Here is a 21,504-nt window from a genome sequence, read left to right as displayed (position 1 = left end):
GTAAGCTCACTCCTATCCACTATACCTAGGAAGGGCATGAAAGCACATTCAAAGAACAAATCATTTTTTTGGAAGAAATTGAAGTCACAACTATTATTTTCTGGGAGTTTTTATTTTTTTCACAAACACTCAGAAGTCCCCTTGAACTGCTTCATTCTTAGACCAAGTTACTACAATAGCTATGGTAGATCAGAGGTAGATTATTCTCTGGGCTGTACAAAGCGCAAAAAGAGATTTATGGGGTTTTTTTTCAGTCTTGTGCTTTCTGTAAGATTTACTTGGAAATTTACAAAGCTTCATAGTTTATCAGTATGTATCCAGGCAATATTAATTTATTACATTTTCCTATATGTACCTTGGATTCAGCTTTCTTTTATTAAGGCGGTGTTACAAATACTATCTTCTACACTTGATCTTAGCCAAAAGGCTGAGAAGTGATAAATACTATCTTCAAAATCAAACAATTGCCATTTTTCTTTTTTTTTCTTTTTTTTCTTTTGGTTTTTTGAGACAGGGTTAATTGCCATCTTTCTAAGACCAGCTGTGTCTGTTTATAAAAACCATCACAGCTCGGCTTGTTAATTGTTGATAAAGATTAAGGTGGCTGGACAGTTTTCCAAAATGAAAGATGACTGAAAAGCTTAAACAAGCTACAAAGGCCTGAGCAAGCCATGTGTATGAGCAAGCAAAGGTATGTAAAAGATGAGACTGAGCCGGGCGTGGTGGCGCACGCCTTTAGTCCCAGTACTCGGGAGGCAGAGGCAGGTGGATTTCTGAGTTCGAGGCCAGCCTGGTCTACAAAGTGAGTTCCAGGACAGCCAGGGCTACACAGAGAAACTCTTTCTCGAAAAACCAAAAAAAAACAAAAAAACAAAAAAATCTTTTTAAAAAAGTGTTTGAGTTTTGGCCCAACTCTAACTATTGCACAGTAGTTAAAAGTACCAGATGGGTGTTACTGACTTTCTAGATATTCAATACTTAAGGCTTATACTGATATGGTCAGAAAAACTAAAAGGAGACAATGTTTTCCCTCTTGCCATACAAGGCCAACTAGATCCCAGCTCTCAAACTTTCTGGTAACTGTAGAGAGCCACTCATTCCCTTCTTCAGGAAGGCTACAGAGTCCACTTGTATTTGTAGACAGATAAGTGCAGGCTCCCTGGCCAGGCTGCCCCAGTGTGAAGTTTCAATTTACTTCTGAGTATCAGTATGACCTTGGAATGCTCTGCCACAGTTTCAGGACCTGGATAAAGGAGGTACTGTTAACCCTCATCAACCCGAGGAGTTCTAGAAGCTCCTAAAATCAGAATTTGTGGCTTCAATTATGAAAATATTTAGGACTAGCCAGTTTATGAAGTAGAGTTGGAGATTTTTCTAATGATATTTAATATAGGCTTATGTATGAAGATTAGGAGAAAAAGATATACTCAGTAGAAAGCAAAACATATCCAAATGTGGGTAAAGGCTCCTCAAGGAAGACATGCAACTCATTGATTTACTGTTGTGTGTGTGTGTGTGTGTATATATATATATATATATATATATATATATATATATATTCAATATACTATCATAAACACATATGTGGTGAGAGTTTTGGATTTTTGGTTTCTTTAAAAACACAGAAATATTACAGGAATGTACTTTTGTTTTAATACCAGGTATAGTATTATGGGACTGCTTCAGACTGTCTGCAGCAGCTGACAATTGTTTGCCTTGTGCTCTAGCAGAAGCATGTTTTTGCCAGCTGCAATTTCTGCGATTGTGTGACTTTTGGAATTCTGGGAACTTTTCAGTGGGTATATAAATGTTAGGGTCCCAAGTACTGTGGTAGGTAGTTGTTGGTTGTTCAGGAGGCTTGGCTGAGGCTTGTCAGTAGCCATGATCAAAGAAGAAACAAAAGGAAAAACATTAGATTCAGGGGTTTTCCTAATTCTTCTCTCCCCTCTATCCCCGTTTCTTTCCTATCTAGTGTTAGGGGGTGAAACCAGTGGGAGGTGCGAGGGGAATAAAGGATGGGAAAAAGAACCCATAAAGTAGCAAAGACCAGCTAAACTATATATACATATATGTGTGTGAGTATATATGATTTTGGTGTCATTTTGAAGTTACTTTCTTATCATTGAGTGGTTCCTGGGGGGCACCTGATGAGATCACAATCCATAGGTAAAAATCTAGCTACAACACCTGAAGGTAGGATATATTTACTGTAAATAGTTTTGTTTGAAAATCTCAGGCAATGTTTGGGGAAAGGAATGATGGTCTACCTTAAGGCCATATACATTCCTGCCTTAAGCCTGATCACTGCCATTTTAATATAAAATGGATTCAACTCTTATGTTGAAAGCATTTTATAGTAAGTGTTATTGACTGGGCTGGAATTCTTGCTTCTCAGTTGGGAAGAGGCTTTAATCAGATTCTGAGATAGTGGGCTCCTTTCCCTCTCGTGCCCCCTTAATTTTCCTTTTTAACAATTATTTTTTCTTTATTTATGTGTGTGGGTATGTGTGCCACATGTGTTTGGGTGCCAAAGGAAACAAGAAAAGGGCTTCAGACATCCTGGATCTGGAGTTGCAGGTGGTTATGAGCTGCTCTGTGTGGGTGCTTAGAACTTAACCCTGGTTTTTTGGAAGAGCAGCAAGTGTTCTTAACCACTGAACCATCTCTCTAGCTCTCAATTATCTGACTTTCTATCTTGCCTTAGCTAGACTTTCCAGTAGTAACTTTATTTATTTGTACTACCCATCTTATAAGGGTATGGTCAGAGTTAATACATTCACTACAGAACCTCACATGTGCCATATGAGTCAAGTAGTATGACATGGCCTTAAAGAATCCAAGTTCATTATGATAGGAGCAAAATGATAGAGGCACAAAAATAGGGTTACTGCATTAGATAGCCTATAAGTACATATTTGTACTTATATTCTATAAGAAGGAATCTACAGACACTTAGGGTTAGTTTAGGTTAGCTTTCGATCTAGATGTCATGCAGACTCACTGGCCATCTATGGCCATGCCATCCTGAACCCAGCTGATCTCATCTGCTCTTTGAATCTAAGCAAGGTTGGGTCTGGTTAGTCCCTGCATGAGGAGACTCGGTGGCCTTTATGTTTGTGATACCCCCTTCTGCTAAGAGAGGAGGCAATAAGGAGGAAACCACCAACACCATAAATCTCAGAGACAAGACTCACCACTCAACTAAGAAGGGCAAAACAGAACTTTTGAATTATTGGCTGACTGCCCTCAAGTCTCTTCCCTATAAAATTCACCAGCTAAAGATGAGATGGAAGCCAGAACTCTAGTATATGAATCCACTGTCTTCTAGGACTGCTGGCTCTCTGAACAATATTCAGCTTAAAAATGGAGAGATGGCTCATTGGTTAAGAGTGTTCACTGTTTTTTAGAGAACCAGAGTTTAGTTTCCAACCTCTACATTGGGCAGCTCATAACCACTTGTAAGTCCAGATCCAAGGGATCTGAAGGCCTTTTCTGGTCTCTGTGAGCACCTGCGCACGTGTGCACACACATACAGGTACATTGAACACATGCATGTACACACAAACACATAAAATGTTTAAAAAGGTTTAAGAACTAATAAAAATAAAATCAAATAGATATAGTAGTACTTGCTTGATATCCCAGCACTTGGGAGGTAAAGGCAGACATAGAGAGTTCAAGGCCAGTCTGGTCTATCTAGCAAGCTACAGGCTAGTCAAGGTTACATAGTGAGACCCAATCTCAACAAAATAAAATAAACCAGATGTGATAATTGTGCATGCCTTTAATTCCAGCATAAGGGAAGCTGAGGCAGGTGGACATCTGTGAGTTCCAAACTAGTCTGGTCGACATAGCAAGTTCTAGGCCAGCCAGGCTACGCAGTGAGACCTTGTCTCAAAAAAAAAAAAAAAAAAAAAAGGAAGAAAAGATAAAATAGTGGAAACAACAGGCAGACAGGAAAGTGGGGCCATTCACAAAAGGCCCTAGACATTATCTGGTAATATCCATTGGGTTTTGGATTGGTAGAAGCACCCTGACCCATCCACCCTTTTCTCTAGGAACTTTAGTTCCCACTACAGAAACCATCATTTATGACCCAAGTACTTTGCAGACATGATCTTCTCAGATAGGGACATTTCAGGGCAAAACAAATTGAGGCTGGGAGACACTGAACTGATTTAGATCCCACAGCTATCCCTTTACTGGATGAACAATCAAGAGTTATTACAGAAATTGCCTTTGGAATAGTATAAAGCCTCTAATAAAAATGCAGGTTGTAGGGAAGGAGAGAGAGACAGAGAGAGAGAGAGAGAGAGAGAGAGAGAGAGAGAGAGAGAGAGAGAGAGAGAGAGCATTTAGTAGTTAAAAGCACTTGCTGTTCTTCCAGAAGACATTCTGGTTCCTAGCATCCATATTGGGCAGCTCACAGCTACCTGTTCAGACTCCAGATTCAGGGGATCTGACTCCATCTTCTAGCCACCCCAAGCACTCATTCACATGGCATATATTCATATAGACATATACACATATAACTAAAACCTTACAATTTTAATGTAGGTTGGAACATTGGTCTCTTGCCTATTCTCACCCCTGGAGAGTGTCTCCCTCTCCAATGGTCTCCTTAGTCGTTGCCCTCTCTCATCCTTGAGACTACCTCACTTTACCTTATAATAAACTCCACTTATCTAACAATACGATTTGTTTTTTCTCTATGGAGCTCATGGGGACCAGGGAACCAAGTTGAGACCAAATAGAGACTTCAGTGACATCTCTGTGTGTGTCTCCACCTGGTTGTGATCAGATCTGTTTTATCTTTATCATACTATCAAAGTCCCCTAGATTTCTAACTGTGTTCATCACTTTTGAAAGGAGAATCATCATAGGAAACACCCACAAACTAAAAACCTTTGGAAAAGTGACACACACGTGACCTTAGGTATCTGTCTAAACAAGCAAATAAGGAAAAGTGTTCTGTCTGTTCCTCCCTCATTAAAAAGTAGGTTTGTGATTCTATGCAGCCTTCTGTTTCTGAGTTCTTTGTTTTATCTATCTATCTATCTATCTATCTATCTATCTATCTATCTATCTATCTATCTATCTATTCATTTCTGTGTGCTTGGGTATGTGTATGGGCACACAAATACAACAGCGTGCATGTAGAAGTCAAAGGACAATTAGTGGGAGTTGGTTCTCTTCTTTCACCATGTAGGCTCCAGAGACCAAACTGAGGTCATCAGGCTTGGCAGTATTTCTATCTGAACCATCTTGCTGCTCCTATTTTTGCCTCCTTATACTCATGATTAAAACTCTAGATCAGAGCTGGGTGGTGGTGGCAGTTCATGCCTTTTATCACAGCACTTGGGAGGTAGGTGGATCTCTGTGAGTTCAAGGCCAGTCTGGTCTACACAGCGATTTCTGGACAGTCTTTTACCAAAAATCCAAACCAAACCAAATCTCTAGATCAGGCTGGGCTCAGGAACTCTATGTGTGTGAAACTAACCTGGTCTGCCTATAGATCACCATTTAATTTACCTATGTTGTGACATTGCTGGATCTGAAGTGTTTTCTACTGTCATTTCACCCTCAGATGGCCCAGAAGTATATTTGGTCCCCCTGATCATCCTCCTGCCTGAAAGTTAGCAATAGTAGAAACTCTAAAGCTGTGATTCTCAACCTTCCTAATGCTGTAACCTTTTAATATAGTTCCTCATGTTGTGATGACCCAACCATAAAATTATTCCATTGCTACTTCATAAATGTAATTTTGCTACTTTTATAAATCATAATGTACATATTTGTGAAAGGATCATTTGATCCCCAAAGGGCTCTCAAACCACTCATTAAAACCCCCTTCTATCTATGTCTCCTTGCAGCTGAAAGTGGCCAGATAAAAAAGATGACCATCTCCTAAATGATTTTGGAGCCTTAGTTCTTAAAGTGGGGTTGCTGGCTAGGCAGGCAGATAGTAACAGGCTTGAAGGTCACCTAGGAAGGACCTTTCTTTCCTAATCAGCATCTTGTAAAGCCAGAAACTGAAAGTGCAGGGCTAACTACTGGTCAAAAGAACAGGATTCTTGGGGCTCTGTAGATGGCTCAGCAGTTAAAGAGAACACATTGCTCTTGCAAAAGATTTCACGTCAGGGGGACCTGACATCCTGGCTTCTCTGTAGGTACCCGAATTCACATACATACATGTGCATACACACACACACACACACACACACACACATACACACACACACACACCACTGAGAGAATTAAAAACTAAAACCAAAAGTATTATCTTTTTTAAATGGATGGGACCTGAGGGGGCAGGTGAAATGTCTTAGCACTTTCCTCTTGCTACCAAGGCCAATGACTTGTGTTCAATTCCAGGAACCCATGTGGCCAAAGGAGACAACCACCTCTTTCAAGTCATCATCTGTTCTCCATATACCTGCCTACTCTCATGCACAACGTGCAGGATGTGCACACATAAATAAATAATTGTAATTTTAAAAAGAATAGGCTCTGAGTCATATTTCACACTGTGTGGTGACATGGCATTCTAAACTGTCTAGAGAGTCATAAAATCAGTATTTAGCTGTAGTTTCCTAGTGAAAAATAAAACCAGAGAGATACCATTGTTCCTTCTAAATTAATCCAAATGGGCCTGTCAATCACTTGGCTAGGAAAATACTCCCTAGGAAAGCTGTCTGTTCTAGAAAGTTTGGAAACAATGTAAAGCCTGCTTAAAAATATAAGTCAGGCTGGGCGTGGTGGCGCATGCCTTTAGTCCCAGCACTTGGGAGGCAGAGGCAGGCGGATTTCTGAGTTCGAGGCCAGCCTGGTCTACAAAGTGAGTGCCAGGACAGCCAGGGCTACACAGAGAAACCCCGTCTTGAAAAAAACCAAAAAAAAAAAAAAAAAAAAAAAAAAACCAAAAAAAGATTGTGATTCAGCATCACAATCTTTCTGGAAGTTGTCCCCTTCTACACCTTTAGAATGTAGCTTCCTTTGTAATATTTTGGCCATTGTCTGCTCTCATCCTTGAGACTGCTATACCTGACCATGCAATAAACTGTATCTATGGTCTACACTAAAGAGAAAGGCTGAGGAGCCTGTGAGATGGCTCTGCGGGGTTAAAGGTACTTCCTTGAGTTCAGTTCCCAGAGCCCCAGACCTCCTGTTTGAGGCACATGTCACTCCTTATACTGGTGCCAGCTAGTTTCTCCTTTCTTTCCTGTCCTTCCCACCCCTGCTACTTTCCTTTGGGCTCTTCCTGTCTCTTTCTCTTCTCCCACCACTTTTCCCCTTGCTGGTTTGCTCACCTCCTTACGTCCTGGATGTGCTTGTCTCCCTCCTACTCCTTGATGCTCTACACACACACACACACACACACACATACACACACACACAGAGAGAGAGAGAGAGAGAGAGAGAGAGAGAGAGAGAGAGAGAGAGAGAGAGCTGACGACCCCCAGCTTACCAGACTGCCTACCTGGATAGATATGTAAAGCATCAAGTAATTCTTCCACAGCTATGAAGGGAAGGTGAGTTTTAGGTGGAATTTATTCTGATGGAGCATTTACTGAGTCCACCAGAACATGCAGGCTTATTGCAGTATCATTCATATGTAGCTATTCACTGAGCAAATAATGCCATTCTCTTATGGACTGAGCCATGTAGTATTGCTTAATAAGGATACAGAGGTCAGACTAGATCTCCAGCCTTTCAGGGGGCAAGTGTTGGCTCAGTAACAGGCATATGGAGCTGTAGGTGCCTGAGAAGGGATATCTCACTATCTGGATAGAATTGTTAGATTTGGCAATAAAAAAAAAAAATACAAGGTACACACGGATTTGCACCTTATGTTTATCTGGTAATATACAGAAGGAAAAGTGGGTTCAGTTCTATTATGACCTGAAAAGGGTAAAGGAAAGATAAATGGCAGGAAAGAGTTAAGCAGGAGCGTAGCCCTGACTGAGGAGAAAATATAGTACATTGTCTCTTGGAATTTTATTTGCTTGGTATGCCAAGAACCATATCCTAATTGCCTTGAGAAATAAAGAAGCAGAAAGCACCCAAATAATTGCCTTGAATTTTCTGTTTTTGCTTCTGTAAACATGCTTGCTGGTTTAAAAATGAAGTAAGGGGCTGGAGAGATGACCAAACGATTAAGAACACTGGTTGCCCTTCCAGAGGACCTGGGTTTGATTCCCAGCACCCACAGGATGGCTCACAACTATCTGTAATTCCAGTTCTAGGGGACCCAGAATCCTCTTCTGGCCTCTGTAAGTACAGAATGAATGTAGTGTACAGACATTCATGCAGGCAGAACATTGTACATATAAAATTAAAATAAAGTTTAATTAAAAAAATAAAATTTAGAAAAGTAAACTTTCTTCTAGAGGTCTGTAACTACACAGGCTAAAATTTAAAGCCCAGTAATCAGGAAAATGCCAAAAAGTGATACTGCATTGCCAATAAAAACTATATGAGACAAAGGATTGGGGTCCTATTACTTGAAGCAGTAACTCGAGTCAGTCCATTGACCAATAATAAAGCTGAGTTCTTCGTCTCTCCAAGTACAATTTGGGGTCTCCTTTAGTAACAGTTACACCACTGTACAGGATTATAAAGTTACACACTATTACCAAAAAGCATGGTGTTAATCTGGCTGAAGTTAGTCTACATCCAGCAAACTATGGAGAACCTTAAAAGTGAGGGGGAGACTACGGGTCAGACAGGGATACATGGTGCTGGGGATTGCTGAAGGTATTTAAGCAAAGGTATTTTAAAAATTGGAATTTCGGGGGGCTGGAGAGATGGCTCAGAGGTTAAGAGCACTGGCTGCTCTTCTAGAGGTCCTGAGTTCAATTCCCAGCAACCACATGGTGGCTCACAACCATCTGTAATGGGATCCAATCCCTGTTCTGGTGTGTCTGAAGACATGACAGTGTACTAATATACTTAAATTAAATAAAATCTTTAAAAAAAAAATTGGAATTTCGGAACAGGCTTTTGTTGACTGTCTTCCTGGAGCATCTTTTTAAAGAGAGACAACAGTAGAGTCTGATCAGTTGAAATAGAATGGGAAAGAGCTTTTGGAGGGGAGGAGAAAGGAAGTGCCAAATCTAAGATGCATTTGGGGGTTCAGAAGTAGCACAGTGGCAAAGTACTTGCTTAGCATACAAGAGGCCCTGAGGGGCGTGGCTAGTGGATTTGGTTTGCAGTGCTGATTACTGTCAGCAGTCAGAGCATGAGCACAGTCACTGGCGATCTGAAAAGTGTCTAGAGCAGGATCTAGCTGACTGTGAGATTGCAGATTTGGTGGCCCAACACAATGAGAGCTCAGAGGGGACTCATCTTACTCCTGCTTCTGGCTGTCTTCTGTTCCACAGCTGTTAGCCTCAAATGCTAGACCCGGTGTTTTGGCAATAAAAAAAAAATACAAGGTACACACGGATTTGCACCTTATGTTTATCTGGTAATATACAGAAGGAAAAGTGGGTTCAGTTCTATTATGACCTGAAAAGGGTAAAGGAAAGATAAATGGCAGGAAAGAGTTAAGCAGGAGCGTAGCCCTGACTGAGGAGAAAATATAGTATGTTTAGACCCGGTGGTTTCTTCATGCAATATGAACAGCACTTGCTCTCCTAACTAGGATTCCTGTCTCTACGCTGTATCCGGAATGCAAGTATATCAACAGTGTTGGAAACGTTCAGATTGTCATACTGAGGTCATTATGAACCTACTAGAAGTGGCAAAAGTAAAATTCAGATGCTGCCAGTTTAACTTGTGTAACAAAAGTGAAGGATCATTGGGGAAGACAGCATTGCTGGGGACCTCGGTTCTGGTGGCCATTTTGAATCTTTGTTTCTTAAGTCATCTCTAAGTGCCGGATGCCTCCTTTCTTTATGTCTCTCTCTCTCTCTTTTTTCCTGTTGCTGCAGCAGTCTAAAGCTTTTATTATTTTCTAGCTGTATTCATTTAGGAAACAATAAAGTTTACTTGAACATCTTGGACAAGAGGGAGGACTTTAAACAGCGTGGAAGAGCACCATGCACACTTGGAGGGCCCACTTGCAGTTAGAGAGTGAAGTAGGAGGGTAGAACACCTGTAGGTTATATAATCTTCCTTTGCCTGGCTTTAAGATTCAGGTTAAGTGAGTTCCTGGCAACCCTCAGGGATAGCTCTCTGGTTCCTGCAATGTAGCTGAGGAGTGAGATCAGACCTTTAGGAGTGAGTGGGCCAGGAGGATTCTCTTCACCACTCTGACAAGCTCAAAATGCTTTCATAATCTTCACAGGCCCTGAGCTGGTGCGAGAATGTTCCAGATGTAAGCTGTCAGTTAGGGGCAGTGACTGTTCATTTGCTTAAAAGAACAAAAGCAAACCCAAACAATCAACCAACCAACCAACCAAACAAACAAACAACCCAAAAAACCCAACCAACCAACCAACCAGTGCTGGCAATGAAGCCCAGATCACTGGGTATGTAGGCAAGTGCTTTACCCTTAAGCCACAGCCCCAGCTCAAGCAGTGAATGAACCGCTGTGTTTTCAGCTTTAGAAAAAAGAAAAAAAAACAGGTGGGTGGTGGTGCCTGCTTTAATCCCAGCACTTGGGAAGCAGAAGCAGGCCTATCTCTGTGAGGTCGAAACCAGCCAGTTCTAGGACAGCCAAGGATATACAGAGAAACCCTGCCTCTAGATAAATAAATGGAAAAGAAAAACCTCAGAACAAAAACAAAACAAAAAAGAAAGGAAACACACAAAAGTCTGTCCGTTCTTATAGAAGTACTGGCAGCCACAACTTGGATTGTACCATATCTCTGAATATTGCCTGGGCTCTGCTAGCTTTTATTAAAAAAAAATGTAATTGCCAACAATAATTAATTAAAGTTATTTGATCTTGAAAAAGCATATTATCTTGACTCTCTTCCACATGTTGGAATAATACACACTATTCTAGACTATGAAAAAAAAAAAAGAGGCCCTGAGTTCAATCCCCAGCACCAAAACAAAAAACCAAAGAAGTGCTTAGGAATTAAATCAATGGGACTTGGCAATTGATTAAATGAGGTAATGAGAACCTAGGTCTGGCTTGATTATCTGGGAAGATGGTATTGGTACCTACTGAGATAAAGAAGGTTTAGAAGGCAATGCCTGAGTTCACTTTAGGACAAGATACTGGAGGCACTAAGGGGCATTTGGTATGGGGAGGGGGTCAGTGAATAGTTGGCTGTATAAACCTGAAGTTCAGTGAAGATAGTAGGCTGGAGATAGAGTACAGGGGAATATTTAAAACCAAAAGGTAGATGAGATCTTCAAGGAAAAGGAACAACAACAACAACCACCCTAGGGAGGAGGGAGGCCCAAGAAGAAAGTGAAAGAATTCTAAAGAACCAAGAGAGGGAGGCATCATAGACAGCACATGGGGTTTTCTAGGAGGAGAGAGCCATCAACCATGTCAAATGTAATAAGAAAGACCTGAAAGACCCACAACGTGAGGACTCCCTCACGTTCTGACTCAGGAGAGGCGACACCCCAAAATCACCCACAAGAAACGATCTTGCTGCAACTGCAAGAGGATTTTTATTCGAGAGCGTTCTTGGGCCCATGGTCATACACCACGCAGGGGTAGAGGACCATGGCGCCCTGAGTAGCTGAGTAAGGGGGTATTTAAAGGAAGAAACCACAATTCATGGAGGTGGGGAGGGCGTTGTTGGAAAATACCAAAAATACCAGTTAAGAGTCACAAGGAAGTATAAAGTCACAAGTGTCAGGTTATCTCTCAAGACAGTTTCTAAGAGCCCCTAACAATCTAAGAGCCCCTAAAGATAGCACATTTGCATTGCAGGTTCCAGTAATGGTCAGGGTGCCATTCTTTGAATTGAACCCAGGAAGCGGGTAGGTGGAGGAATGTCGCTATCTGTTTTATGACCAGTACCTGGAGCACTAAGCCACAAAGGCTACACTCCCAAGCCTGGGCCCAAAAGCCTCGAATTTTGTTTTTACTTTGCTATACTTTTTTAATACTTCTTCAGACCCAGTTACATAAAGGCTGATAAATGACCTTCAGTGTTTGGAGTATAGCTTCCAGGTAGAACTGATGTTCTTTGTGTACAAGGCCTCTGGGTTCTACTCCCAGCACTAAAGGGAAAAGGAAAGTTGTCATTGGTCTGGGCAACAGTCAAGTCATTGTGACCCTAGGAAAGCATCATGCAGGCTCATTCAATCATCACTCCCATGTCCTCAAGGACAAGCATTCTGCTAAAAGTGTATCTTAAACACACACTCTCTCAGAGCTCATCAGAGGTGTTCTCACATCTCCTCACTCTTGCTGAGTTCAAGCCATTCACTTCAATTTGGTCTCATCTCATTTGGAAATGACAAGGCCACATTCAGATGCTTCCTGCATCCATCACTTGGGGATCCTTTCTTTTTGCCAGTGTCAGCAGCAGACAAAGTCAATGCAACTCTGTTTTGCAGAGGTAACTGCAGGAGTGCTCAGCAAGGTTAACTGCATTACCTTGTTATGATTTCATCTCCCAGAGGTAAGGACTATCAGTTTTTCTCTATTTCCTGAGGATTGTGATGTAATGCTGGACTTTTTTTCTTTTGGTTCTATTGTTGTTCTTGCTATGTAGTAACCATTGGCCTTTTTCATACCTATTTTTTATTGATCTTGGGAGGGAAATGCATACAATAAAGAGGGAGAATGCTTAATGGTACAAATCTTCAAGAAAGTGGAAAGGACTGAGACACAAAACCCAACTGGGGAGAGTGAGCATCTTCAAACATTCTCTTAACCCCAAGGAATGGATGGTGTACCTTGAGACAACTTTGGAAATAATAAGAAGCAGCATTGACTTAATGGTTTCCATTTGCTCTAAACAGTGCTTAAGCTTCAGTCCATTGGAGTCAGCAGAGAAAGTTTAAGGAGCCTGTGGACTTGTGTGGAAAAAACTTCTTATTTATTTTCACTAATAGATATGGACCATGTCTTTCTAGATAGTGTGAATAACAAACTACAGTAATATTAATTCTTGTGGCTTTGTCACCAATAGAAATCAGATTTTAGCTAGACATGGTGGCTCCCATCTTTTTTTTTTTTTTTTTTTTTTTTTTTTAATTTCAACGTTCTGGAGGTAGAGGCAAGTAGATTTCTTTTTTTGTTTGTTTGTTGTTGTTGTTGTTGTTTTTTTTTTTTTTTTTGGTTTTTCAAGACAGGGTTTCTCTGTATAGCCCTGGCTGTCCGGGAACAGGTAGATTTCTATGAATTTGAAGCCAGCCTGGATTCAACTCACTACATGATGAGTGCCAGAACTCCATAGTGAAACCATATATATATATATATATATACAGAGAGAGAGAGAGAGAGAGAGAGAGAGAGAGAGAGAGAGAGAGAGAATCGAGTTTAAAAAATTGCATGTGATGTGATGTGATGTGATGTGATGTGATGTGATGTGATGTGTGTGTGTGTTTGAGGATGTTGAGGATGTGTGGAAATCAGATGAGGATGTCAAGTCTCCTCCTCTATCAACTCCTCACTTTATTTCTTTGAGGAAAAATCTCTCACTGAATCTGGAGCTTGCTAGGGTTTTGTTTGTTTGTTTGTTTGGTTGGTTGGTTGGTTTTGTTTTTTTTTTTTTTTTGGTTTTTTTTTTTTTGCTAAGCTGGTGGCCAGCACGCTCCAACAATCCCCCTGACTCTAGTACTGAGGTTACAGGCACATGTGGCTGTACCTGATTTCTTTTTATGTGGGTGCTAGATATCCAAACTCAGGTCCTAATGCTCGCATAGCAAACAGTCTATCCTACTGAGCCATGTCCCCATCCCAGAAACCAGATTTTTGGAATAAAATATTATAATACATATCTCTCCTCTCATCTAAGTACTAACCATGCCAGACACTCCATAACAAGATCAGACAAGATCAGGCACATTCAGGGTATATGAATATCTCTTTTCAAAACCATATAATCAAATCAAAAGTACAGTAGTCACTAGTGCTGTTGGTAGAGCTTGCTCCCCCTTCTAATGTTCAGAAGCATTGAAAAAAGGGCTTTGTGCATGCTAGCAAGCACTCTCCCACTGATTTACATCCTCAGCCCATGCCTTTTATTTCATGTTCTAATAAAGAAGTATATATATATTACTACTTTGTAGATGGGGAGGTTATTTTTGGTAATTGTATTTAAATATAATTTTTCCTTCATAATCTTGTTTGTCTCAGAAAATGCATACATCTTCTTCTGATAAGGGGTTCTCTAGACTTTGCCAGGCTGCCAGAGGTGTTCACAGCATTGAGAAGACTAGGAAACACTGCTCCAAAGAGTAATGGTAGTAAACTCTACATAACACTTGCTACAGGCTAAGGGTTCTTTGAAGTCCTGTCTTTGTTCCTTGTATAGTTATTTGTTTCTGACTGCACTCTGTAACTCAGGCTGGCATCACACTCATCATGTAGCCAACAATGGCCTTGAACTTTTAATCATCTTCAGATTCCTGAGTACCTGGGGTTACAGTTGTGTACATTGCTCCTAGCTATAAGTACTTTTTGTTTACGGTTATGGAATATTCTGACAAAAATCATCTGTGATATTTATTACTAAGCAATACATCTCCCATGTTCAATTATTTATTGATCAGAGTTGACAAATTTTATTTATCTTTATAACTCTCATTGGCTTCATACATGGCAAACTATGTTCTTGGCACTGGCTGATCAATAAGTAAATGAGCAGAAGATCCCTAAACTTACCTTCCATAACATGGATTTTACCAATAAGGCCCCGTTGGAGCAGAGTAAATGGTACAAAGCACCATGAGCCTTTGGGAACAGTTTTGCAATGCCCAAAGCTCTGAACCTGGGTCGCTTTCCATATTTTATAGCTCAAACTTACTAGGTGGCAAAAACATGACCAAGTATTATTTCTGTGAATTTCATACTTTTCATTTTAAAGGTTTTTTTTTCTTCCACATTAGATGCTTTAATGTTTAACTACCATGTCCTAGGCCTTTTAAGAAAGCTATGTAGTATAGAATATAAGCAGTATAAAGAGTTAGGTCATATAGAGTGTGCTTTCCCTCAGGGTGTGGTGGTGCACACCTGTGTTCCCACCACCTGGAAGGTGGACATAGGAGGTCAGGAGTTCAATGTCATCTTCAGCTTCATAGTGATTTGGGGACTATCTTAGGCTACACAGTTTCAAATTTAAAAACAAAACATGTATGTGTGTGTGAAGAGGTTGGTGCTAGAGAGATGGCTCAGTGGCTAACAGTACCCAGGTTTGGATCCCGACACCTACATGGTAGTTCACAAATATTTGTATCTCCAGTTCCAGAGGACCCGATTCCTTCTTTTTTCCTCTGAGGGCTCCCACATGAAAGTGGTGCATGTAAACTCATGCAAACAAGGATACATACATGCATGTTTTTCAAGACACTGTTTCTCTGTGCAACCTTGGCTGTTCTGGAACTCACTCTGTAGTATATCAGGCTGGCCTTGAACTCACAGATCTGCCTGAGTACTGGAATTAAAGGCATGCACCACCACAGCTCTGCTTAGTTAATTAATTTTTTAAAGCTAGGTATAGTGGCTTATACCTATAATTACAGCACTCAGCAGTCTGAGGTAGGAGGATTGAAGATTACTGCAAAGTTTAGGCCAGCCTGGTTTATGTAGTGAGTTGCAGGAGAGCCTGAACTACAGAGTGTCTCAAAAACAAAACAGTACCTCCCTATCTAAAGGAAGTAGCTGGATCTCTAAGTGCTATGAAGGGAATTCAAGTATGCAGTAGTATAGTGGTGATGTGGCTATAACTTGTGTGGTCAGAAAGGGCCCCTCTGTGAGGTACTATTTTGCCTAATTCTGTATGCAAAGAAAGGAAGAAAAGAAGGAAGGAAGAAAGGAAGGAAGGAAGGAAGGAAGGAAGGAAGGAAGGAAGGAAGAAAGAAAGAAAGAAAGAAAGAAAGAAAGAAAGAAAGAAAGAAAGAAAGAAAGAAAGAGAAAAAAGAAGAAAAAAGCCATGCAGGAATAGGTAAAATGAAAAAACAAAAACAAAAACAAAAAACTAAGCCTGCAGAATGGGAAAATATTTTCTTTAAGTCCACATCTAACAGAGGGCTAATTTCCAAAATATATAAAGAACTCAAGAAACTAGACATAAACAAACCAAATAACCCAATTAAAACATGGGATACAGATCAAAACAGAATTCTCAACAGTGGAATCGCTAATGGCAAAGAAGCACTTGAAGAAATGTTCAGTATCCTTAGCTGTCAAGAAAATATAAATCCAAACAACCCTGAGATACCACCTTACACCCATCAGAATGGCTAAGATCAAAACTTCAAGCTGCAGCACATGCTGGCCAGGATATGGAGCAAGGGGAACACTCCTCCATTGCTGGTGGGAGGGCAAACTGGTACAACCACTCTGGAAATCAGTCTGGTGGTTCCTCAGAACATTAGGAATCAATCTACCTCAAGACCCAGCTATACCACTCCTGGGCATATACCCAAAAGACACATGCTCAACTATGTACATAGCAGCTTTACTCATAATAGCCAGAAACTGCAAACAACCTTGATGTCTCTCAACCAAAGAATGGATAAAGAAAACATTTACACAATGACATCTTTTCCCAGTCATTTTTCCCTACTGACATTGTCCTTTGCCTTACAGAGGTTCCATTTGTCAATTGTTGATCTTAGAGCCTGAGCCATTGATATTTTGTTCAGGAAATTTTCCCTGTGCCAATGCACTCAGGTTATTTCTCACTTTCTCTTGTATTAGATTCAGTGTATCTGGTTTTATGTCCGCTTAATCCCCTTGGACTTGTGTATGAGTTGTCCATAGGTGTGTGGGTTTATTTCTGGGTCTTTAGTTCTATTCCATTGATCAACCTGTCTGTCTCTGTACCAATACCATGTGGGGTTTGTTTGTTTGTTTGTTTGTTTTTTAATCACTATTGCTCTTAAGGTCAGGGATGGTGATCCCACTAGAAGTTCTTTTATTGTTGAGAATTGTTTTGCTATCCTGGTTTTCTGTTTTTCCATATGAAGTTGAGAATTGCTCTTTCCATGTCTGTGATGAATGGGAAAAGATCTTCACTAGCCCTATATCTGATAGAGGGCTAATATACAAAACATATAAAGAACTCAAGAGGTTAGACTCCAAAAAAACAAATTACCCAATTTAAAAATGGGGTGCAGAGAAATCTTGAATGGCCAAGAAGCACTTAAAGAAATGTTCAACTTCTGTAACTTTAATTTTTTCAAAGCCTACATTTAATGATGGTTCTTAAACACTTTAACCTCACTTCTAGCCCACCACCTGCCAGAGATAGTGGAAAAGGAAGGATATAAGTGGAATGGACTTGTTTAGAAATGGTTCTTTGGAGCAAATCCTAACTGCATTGTCAGGAAGTCAGCAGTTCAGTTCACAGGACTCAGCAGTGGCAGCTCCATCTACTCACAAACACTTCATGGATACACCAGCAGTCCAGTTCAGTAGAGTAGGGACAGCAAACATGAATCAGCAGCTGTGGCACTACCTAGCAGAGACAGCCAGGCCTCAGCCTCAGAGGGACCCAGAGGGATGCCAGGAGAAGTTCTTGGCTGTGCCTCTCTTAACAAATCAAAGATCAGTGAAGACTCGAGACCAACAAGCTGTACCAGCAAGCCAAGCTCCCATCTTCTATCACTGTCCATTGAGTTCTTTTTTTTAAAAAAAGATTTATTTATTATATGTAAGTACACTGTAGCTGTCTTCAGACACTCCAGAAGAGGGCGCCAGATCTCGTTACGGATGGTTGTGAGCCACCATGTGGTTGCTGGGATTTGAACTCTGGACCTTCGGAAGAGCAGTCAGGTGCTCTTACCCACTGAGCCATCTCACCAGCCCCATTGAGTTCTTTTTATACTCCCTCCAAACATCACATTTACTCTACAGGTCTTGCCTCAGCATATGAGGCTGTCTCAGCTGATATCACTCTGCCAATCAGCCCCTGTCCATGGAAGTAGCAAGAAACTCTAGCACACCACCATCATGAATTTTGTAGGCAAATGGATGGAACTAGAAAATATCATCCTGAGCAAGGTAACCCAGACCCAAAAGGACATGTATGGTATGCATTCACTAATAAGTGGATATTAGTCTAAAAGTATGGAATAGCCATGATACAGCTCACAGACTGTATCAAGTTTAACATGGAGGAAGGCCCAAGTGGGGATACTTCAAATCCCATTGAGAAAGGGGAACAAAATAATCTCAGGAGGCAGAGGAAGGGAGGGACCTGGGTGAAGAGGGGAGATGGTGGAGAAAAGGGAGGCAGGATGAGGTATGGGGGAGACAGAAGAGAAGCCCAGAGGGCCAGGAAGATGAATTAAAATATACAGCTGCAGGGGTTGGAGGGGCAGAGGGAACTTCTAGAAAGTCCCAGAAATCTGGGATGTGAGAGGCTCCCAGGATTCAATGGGGATGACCTGAGCTGAAATGCTCAACAGTGGGGATACAGAACCTGAAGAGACCACCTCCAGCAGCAAGATGGAGCCACCAACACATCTTCAAAATTTTTGATGAAGAATTGTTCTTGTCTAAAGGAAATAAAGAGACACAGGGGCTCAAAGAAAGGCCATCCAGTGACTGGCCCAACTTGGAATCCATCCCACGCGCAGGCACCAAACTCTGACACTATTACTGCTGTCATGTTGTGCCTGCAGACAGGAGCCTGGCATGGCTGTCTTTAGAGAGGCTCTACCAATAGCTGACTGACACATATAGATACTTACAGCAACCATTGGACTGAGGTCAGAGGGACCCCTATGGAAGAGTTAGAGGAAGGATTGAAGGAACTGAAGAGAATGGCGACCCCATAGGAAGAACAATGGTATCAACTAACTGGACCAATAATGTCAACTAACCTGGACCCCTGGGAGCTCCCAGAGACCGAGCCACCAACCAAAGAGCATACACGGGCTGGTCTGTGGTCCCTGGCACATATGTAGCAGAGAGATGCCTTGTTGGTCCTCAGTGGGAGAGGATGTGCCTAATACTGTAGAGACTTGATGTCTCATGGAAGGGGGAGGTGAGGTGTAGGGATGGGGGTGGGAGAGTGGGGGAATACTCTCTCTAAGGCAAAGGGGAGGGGGAATAGGGTGAAGAACTCTGGGAGGAGGGACCAGGAAGGGGGCAACATTTGGAATGTAAATAAGTAAAGCAATTATACAGACAAATGGATGAAACTAGAAAAAAAATCATCCTGAGAGAGGTAACCCAGACTCTGAAAGACAAATATTTTAGGTACTTACTTATAAGTGGATATTAACTACAAAGAAAAGGATAATTATGTTACAATCTACAGACCCAGAGAGGCTAAGTAACAAGAACTCAAGAGGGTAGCATGGTTCTATTTCCAGGGGAGGGAAGATAGAATAGATATTGCAGGTGGACTGGGGGATGGAAACAGGAGGGATCAGGTGGGAAGAGAATGGAGAGAGATATAACTGGGAGAAACAACTAGAATTGGGGGGAGGGGGAATTTGGGGGCAAGCTAGAAACCTAGTGCAATGGAAACTTCCAGGAATCTATTAAGATGACCCTAGCTAAGATTCCTAGCAATGCAGGATAAGGAGCCGGAACTGGCCATCTCCTACAACCTGGCAAAACTTCCAGTGGAGGGTTTAGCACATCAACCCAGCTACAAAACCTTCAACTTACAATTTGTCCTGCCAGCATGATGTGCTGGGGTAAAGGTGGTGCAGAAATTGTGGCAGTGGCTAACCAATGACTGGTCCTGCTTGAGAAAATGAGAGGGAGACCACCTGTGACACACTGCCTGGAGGACCAGAAACCAGAGGGCAGATAACCCAGAGACCAAGGATAGAACTAATTGTGACTGGAAAAAAGTCATTGAAATGATGCTTAATGATATTTTGCTGTACTTTTAGATTGGTGCCTAACCCAATTGTCATCAGAGAGGGAACAAGGGTTGTGGACCTGTTAAGAAATAGTTTTTTGGGGCAATTCCAATCTTCATTGTCAGCAGTCCAGTCCATTAACAAAACACCAACACAAATCAGCACTGGCAGTCCAGTCTTCTTGGCTCATGAATTAGCAAAGGCAGCTGGATCCAAAAGAAATGGCAAGGCTATGCCAATCAGCCTGATTCTGCAGAAGCAGCAAGAAGCCACTTGTATACCATGAATTCTTTGGCGATTTACTCTCTATGAAGTCACAGAAAGCAAAGGTCAGCAACACAATGTTGCTGATCCATAGTCAGCAAAGACTGTAAGGCAGAGCAAGGCAAACCAAAGCCAGAGCCGCCTCCCACTGTCTGTGGGGTCATATTTCTATACTTTCTAAGCATCATGCATCCTTTCACGTGTCTGCTTCAGCAAAACATCCTTTCACCTGTGTGCCCTAACAAAACATCATATTACATAACTGAGTCTCCAAAGGAACCAGAAATTTCCACTTCATTGGTGGTTTTGTGGGACTCCTAACAGTGGGAGTGGGGGCTTTTTTTGATACTTTTGCCTGCATTTGAGATCTCTGTCCTCCTACTGGGTTGCCTTGTCCAGCCTGAATATGCGGGGAGGTTCCTAACCTTATTGCAACTTGACAGTCCATGCTTGGTTGCTATCCCTGAGAGGCTTGCTCTTTTCTGAAGGGAAATGGAGGAGTGGATGAGGAGGGAGGAGGTGGGGGAGATGGAAAAGGTGGGGGCAGAAGGAAGAAGGGGAAACTGTGATCAAGATGTAATATATGAGAAAATAAAGTAATTTTTAAAATGTAAAAATGAACACAAAAGAGTTCACTATGACTGTAGTAAGTATATTAGGCCAGAGAAGAATGCTTTTTTTTTTTTTTCTTTTTGAATGCAGTCCCAGTGGAAGAACTGCCCTTTTCCCCCCTCTTTGAGACAGGGTCTTGTCATGTAAGTCTACTTCTGACTAGCCTAAGATTGGCTATGTAAACCAGCATGGCTTCAACATTTGCTATAGTTATCCCGCTTCTGCCTCCAGAACACAAGGGTCAAAGTTGATGGGAACACTTCACATAGACACTTGGATGGTGGTCTGGGACTGGTAGGATGTCTCAGTAGGTAAAGGTGTCATCACCAAGCCTAATGATCTGTGTTTGATTCCCAAAACCCACACGATGGAAGGAGAGAATCAAATCCCATAGTTGCCCTTTTTACCCTACACAATACACACACACACACACACACACACACACACACACACACACACACATACACACTCATGAAGGAGGTGGTTAAAAAATAAAGACTTCTAATCTGGTGCTAAATCCTTTGATAAAGTAGTGAAAATCAGTATACTTATACTGCTATCAACAACCAGAGTCCTTGAGGGATGTTTTCCTTGACAGGGAAGTAGATGGGAAAATACTTTTTTTTTTTTTTTGCTTTTCGAGACAGGGTTTCTCTGTGTAGCCCTGGCTGTCCTGGAGCTCACTTTGTAGACCAGGCTGGCCTCGAACTCAGAAAT

This window comes from Mus caroli, unplaced genomic scaffold (genome assembly GCF_978045245.1).
Source record: "Mus caroli unplaced genomic scaffold, Mus_caroli_1 scaffold_5, whole genome shotgun sequence".
NCBI lineage: Eukaryota > Metazoa > Chordata > Mammalia > Rodentia > Muridae > Mus > Mus caroli.
This window is presented reverse-complemented; position numbering follows the sequence as displayed.